Source organism: Microtus ochrogaster, unplaced genomic scaffold, assembly GCF_000317375.1.
Source record: "Microtus ochrogaster isolate Prairie Vole_2 unplaced genomic scaffold, MicOch1.0 UNK47, whole genome shotgun sequence".
In the NCBI taxonomy this organism is placed as follows: domain Eukaryota; kingdom Metazoa; phylum Chordata; class Mammalia; order Rodentia; family Cricetidae; genus Microtus; species Microtus ochrogaster.
In genome coordinates this window covers 424139-429987 of record NW_004949145.1, presented here as the reverse complement: position 1 = coordinate 429987, position 5849 = coordinate 424139, and the positions used below count along the sequence as shown (strand labels likewise).

General features: G+C 44.7%; 1 protein-coding gene across 7 annotated transcripts in view; it reads left to right on the top strand.

The window, feature by feature from the left end:
- LOC101988510 (ubiquitin carboxyl-terminal hydrolase 29-like) overlaps window positions 1–5849 on the top strand; it is a 215761-nt gene that overhangs the window by 196675 nt on the left and 13237 nt on the right. For all 7 annotated transcript variants that reach the window (XM_026777138.1, XM_026777135.1, XM_005369280.2 and 4 more), the window contains 2 exons: window positions 912–985; window positions 4651–4749. The gene's annotated coding sequence lies outside the window, so the exon portion shown is untranslated. The remainder of the gene's footprint in view (window positions 1–911; window positions 986–4650; window positions 4750–5849) is intronic.

The window sequence follows — 5849 nt, the reverse complement described above, 5'->3', positions numbered from 1 at the left end:
CAAGATAAGTAGCACTCCAGAGAGAGAAAGAGAGAGAGAGAGAGAGAGAGAGAGACCTTGCTAAGAAGAAAAAAGAAAAGAAGGGTATTTATTGCCCTTGCAGAGGATCCGGGTTCAGTTTCCAGCACCCACACAGTTCCATGGGATCCTATGCCCCCAGGGTCCTCTTCTAGCCTCTGAGGGCCCTGCAGCGTGACGCATAGATGTGCAGGTACAACACCCAGACACATAAAGTAAAAATAAATACATCTTTAAAAACATAAAAGGGACTGGGAGGTGATGGCACACTCCTTTAATCCCAGCATGCAGGAGGCAGAGGCAGGTGGAGCTTTGTGAGTTCTAGGCCAACCTGTTCTACAAAGCAAGTTCCAGGACAGCCAGGACATAGAGAAAGCCTGTCTTGTAAAACATAACAAACAAGCAAAAAAAAAAAAAAAAATCAAAAGGGATTTCTGAAGTAATTGACTTAATTAGATGAACCTGTCATGATATGTTTCATTTTAAGTGAGAAAGACCTTGAAAAAATGCAGAAGTGAAAAATGTAGTTTATGGCCAAGTGGTGGTGACACGTGCCTTTAATCCCAGCCCTGGGCAGGCAGACAGGTGGATATGTGTGTGTGTTTATGTGTAAGTATGTGTGCAGTGTGTGCATGTGTGTACATGTGTGTGCATGTGGATATGGATGCAGCATACTTGAACAACCCAAATGTATTCAGTTTTAACTTGGACTTTTACAATTCTGTGTTGTGTCTACATGTGGGCATTCCCCATGGTGAAGTAATAAAGCCATCAAAATAGCGGCGGAACTAAGCCCATGTGGACACACAAGTTTTCTAAGTCACTAATATCTGTAAATGCTGTAGCTGTGTTTTCCCAAAGGCACAAACCCCATCTTTTTATTGTCTTTACAGAGCCTGTGAATCTGTAAACAGTTGCTACGTGCAGCCACTAGATGGTGGTAGACACCAAACTTTAAAAAAGCAGAGTAAGTACCCGGGTGCAGCTCGCGGCATGTGCCCGCCTGTATGTGTCTGTGTGTACGTGTTTCTCTTTTCTGAATCATTTTGCTTTGTTGAACAAGGTCTTATGTAGCCCAGGCTGGCCCTGAATTTACCATGTCTTAGGCTAAGGTAATCTTGAAGTCCTAATTCTCCGCTCTTCACCCACCAAGTGTTGAAAAAATAGCATGAACTGCTGTGCCCAGATAGTGCTGTGTGGTGGGCACAGGGCTTTGTGCATATTAGACAGACATTCTACTAACTTGGTTACATCTCCCAGCTCTGCTGTTTCAGCTGGTTTTCAGTTAACCATTGACAAGTATCTAGCAGGACAGTGGTGGCGCACACCTTTAATCCCAGCACTCAGAGGGTGGCGGGATGCGGGGTGTGGGGAGCAGAGACAGGTGGATCTCTGTGAGTTCAAGGCCAGCCTGGTCTACAAAGTGAGTTCCAAGACAGCCAAGACTGTTTCACAGAGAAACCCTGTTGTCTCGAGGGAAAAAAAATAAAGGAAAGAAAGGAAAAGAAAAAGTGAGTCTCAGAGGCAGGGGAGATGGCTCAGAGGTTAAATCAGTGGCTGCTCTTGGAGAGGACCCACCACCCTCACTGCAGCTAATAAGCAACCGCAATTCCAGCCCAGGAGTTCCAGTGCCCTCCTGATATGGTACAGGCAGAATGTTCATACACATGAAATAAAGAACTCTCAGAAGATTCAATTCATGCATTTATAGTGTTTTGATACATGTTAGAGTTGCCACACTAAGCTGTCTGAGGCCAGCCTGGTTTACATAGTAGTACATGTATTTATCTCTGTTGCGAAAACGCTTAAAATACACGCTTTCTTAGAGATCTTCAGGTGATCTTTTACCAAAGATCACCCATTGCTGTTGGTACAGGTTGAAACAGCCTTAGCTGACCTGGACTACCACATAAGCCAGGCTGGCCCTGAACTCACAGAGACCCACCTGCCTCAGCCTCAGTGCAGGGATTAAGGTGTGCAGCACCACACCCTGTGGTTGTTTCTGCAGTGCTGGAAGGTAGTCCAGGACCCTGTGCGTGCCTAAGCGAGAGTTTCAGCTTCATTCCATTTAGATAGGCAAATGCTGGGTAAGGGTGCTTCACTGAAGGCTCCCAGCTCCATTATGGTCTCATGTGACCCTGCTGTATGCCGCGTTCAGCAGGGCGACCATCTGTGTTGGTGGTGGATCTGGTGTAGACAAACCAACCATGCTGCCACATGTGGATGGCAAAGGATCACATCTAACACACAGCATATATTTTAAGATTTATTTATTTATTATGCATAAAGTGTTCTGTCTGCGTGAGGCCAGAAGAGGGCACCAGACCTCATTACAGGTGGTTGTGAGCTGCCATGTGGTTGCTGGGAATTGAACTCAGGACCTTTGGAAGAGCAGTCAGTGCTCTTAACCACTGAGCCATCTCTTTAGGCCCCTAAGATGTATTTTCATTCATTTGTTTGTGTCAGTGCATGCTGCACGCATGTGGGTACATGAGAAGGCCATCAGACCCCAGGCTGTGGTGGTTGTGGTGTTATGCCTGATGTGGGTGCTGGGAGCTAAACTCGGATCTTCTGGAAGAGCAGCTTGTACTCCTAATCACGGAGCCCTCTCTCCAGCCCCGTTACACATGCTTACCAGTGAGAGTAAACATTAGGTTACTGCTTTATTGATTGTGCTGTACTATGCTTTTCTTATTGCATTTGTGTGTATGGGTGTGTATTCCTCTAACTGTGTACATGTGGAGGTCAGATGACAACTTGCAGGTTGAGTAGATACATCTTCAAAAAGAGTACATGGCTTTTGAATCCTCCCGGTCCATCCCCCGCGGCACACTTCCTCCAGCAAGGCTCCATCTCCCAAGCCTCCCCAGACAGGGCTACCAACTAGAGACCAGGTATTCAGATTCGCGAGACTAGTGGGAAACGTGCCATTCAAAGCACCACAGCTAGTAGAGCAATCTGAAACATGTAGGCAAAGTTAAGGCTCAGGGGATATTTTGAAAGGAGGGGCCAAAAGATCAAAAGGGCCGAAAATCAGAGATTTGCTGTAATTGTGTCTACTGACATCAGATGGTACACGCATAAAGTCTCACCAACGTGACTGCCCAAAGGTGAGCTGAACAAGGGCGACACCAATAGACGTGTCAGAGTGCACAGGCGTGAGTCCGGGAGTCCTCGGCCCTACACAAAGAAGTACGGACAGCTAGGGAAGGCTGAGAGGGGGAGAGAGAGTCTTCCCCAGGGTTATCCAGCACCAATGGTCAGCCCTGGAAACATACAGATTGAGCGTGGTGTGCTTACGTGCTCAGTGATATACATGTGTGTGTATGCATCCGTACACACATCTGTGTGTATGTAATGACAGCTGATGAAAAGGAAGCCATGAAAGAGAGCAAAGGAGGTTTTGGAGGGGGAAAGGCTGGGGTGACATAATCATAATCTCATAAAATAGCCAGAGCTAGTTCCAGGACAGCCAGGACTACACAGAGAAACCCTGTCTTGAAAAACAAAACAAAACAAATCTCATGAAATGAAAGAAATAATTTAAAAAACTTTTTTTTTTTAGTATTTTATGTGCATTTGTATGAAGGCATTAGATCCCCTGGAACTGGAGTTGCAGACAGTTGTGAGTAGCCATGTGGGTGCTGGGAATTGAACCAGAGTCCTCTGGAAGAGCAGTCAATGCTCTTAACCACTGAGCTATCTCTTCAGCCCCAAAGAAATAATTTTTAAATTTTTTAAAATTTAATTATTTTGGTTTTTCAAGATAGGGTTTCGCTGTGTAACCTTGGCTGCCTTGGCACTCAGTCTCAATCAGGCTGGCCTTGAACTCACAGAGATCCACCAGCCTCTGCCTCTCAAGTGCTGGGATTAAAAGCTTGTGCCACCACCACCTCACAAAAGAAATAATTTGTAAAATGAGTAATCTGAGAACAGTTTCCTTTTTTTTTTCTTTTTGTTTTTGTTTTGTTTTTTGTTTTTTGTTTTTTTGAGTCAGGGTCTTACATATCACTATATAGCTCTGGCTGTCCTAGAACTTACTATGTAAACAAAAAAATTTTAAAAAGATAAGAAAACATTTATCACAATACCCTTGGCCTCAGTTTTATATCAGTCACTCTGGTTAATAAGCCCTTAGATAAATGCCTTTGTTTGTTTGTTGAGGTAGACTTTCTTTGTGTCTTTGGAGCCTGTCCTGGAACTAGTTCTTTTAGACCAGGCTGGCCTTAAACTCACAGAGATCCTCCTGCCTCTGCCTCCTGAGTACTGGGATTAAGGGCCTGTGCCACCACCTCCCAGCCAGAAATGCCCATTTTAATTCCTCTATTTGTCTAAACTAAAATTGAAACTATTTCTTTCCATTACGGAAAAAAACAACTCCATTAAGCATTTTCTCCTCCAGGCGTGGCACTCTGGCTTGTCTGTCCTTCTGATCTCAGTGCTCAGGAGGACGGGACGGGAGTAGCGCTTCCAGTTGAAAGTCAGCCTGAACCTCACAGAGAGTTCCAGGCCAGCTACCTCTTCCCACACTCTCCCCTAACCCTCTTCACCTCAGCTCTCTCGTTCCACCCCCTTTCATTGATATCTATCTGTTTATGTCCCTTTCCTAATGATATCTATCTGTTCTCTCAGGCCCTTACTCTATACCCGCCCACTGTGACTCTAAGGATTGTCGCCTGGTGGTCGGCCTGCGGCAGGATTCTGAGCTGTGACATTCCTGACTAGGTCGGGGTAAGTAAAGCGTTATTTCTTTTGAGTTGTGTTACTAACGGTGTATATTGGATATCAGAAGGCCCAATGGGAGCAGGTTCTTTGGGACGCCTTGAATGAAATGGTCAAACAAACAACCAGGGAAGACGATTGAGGGGAGGCTGCAAAATTCCCTTGGGAGAGTTTGGACCCAGAATGCTCGAAGTCCTTGGCTTGGGCCTCAGTCTGGTACAAGCTGAGCATGATGGGACACTCCCGTAATTCTGGAACCCCAAATGTGGTGGATCAGGAGTTTGCGGTCCTCCTTAGCTACATTGTGAATCTGATGCTATCCTGGGTTATATGAAACCCTTTCTCAGAAAAAGAAAATAGTGTTTTAAATCAGCACGTATTTGTAGAAAGCAATGGACTTCAGTATGACATTTCATGGAGGCATATAATATAATCAGGTCATTTGTGCCCTACCCATCTTTTACACATTTCGGTTAAATCCACCCCAGTTTCCTTCCCTCCAACTCCTCCCCTGTTCTCCCTGCCATTTTCCCTCCCGGCTGCATGTGTGTGCGCTTTAAGAAAAGCAACCCCACTATTCATCTATCTCCTCTGTCCTCGCCCTCGCTCTTGAAAGTCGCTCCTCTACTTCAAGGCCCTTAAAAAAAAAATCTATGTTCTGCAGGTGCAAGAGAAAATGAAATATGGAATTATTATGGAATCTGGCTTATTTTTGCTTAAAACAATTTCCATTCCAAATTTTCCTGCAAATAATATAATATTGTTCCTCTTTTTGGCTGAATCAAGCTTCATTGTATCTTTATATGTGTTCATCTCCACACCTGTTTTACTTATTCATTCACCTGCAGCTGAATTGTTTTCCGTAAACCCTCCTAGGTGTTCAGGCCTCATGTTGTACCCTGATATTGATTCCTCCGGATAGACATTCAGAGCCATAGCTGGATCACAGTGTAGCTCTGTTTTTTAGTTTTCTTTTTAATAGTTATTATGTGGGGTTTTGTTGTTGTTTGTCCTCCTCTTCCTTCCTTCCTTCCTTCCTTCCTTCCTTCCTTCCTTCCTTCCTTCCTTCCTTCCTTTCTTTCTTTCTTTCTTTCTTTCTTTCTTTCTTT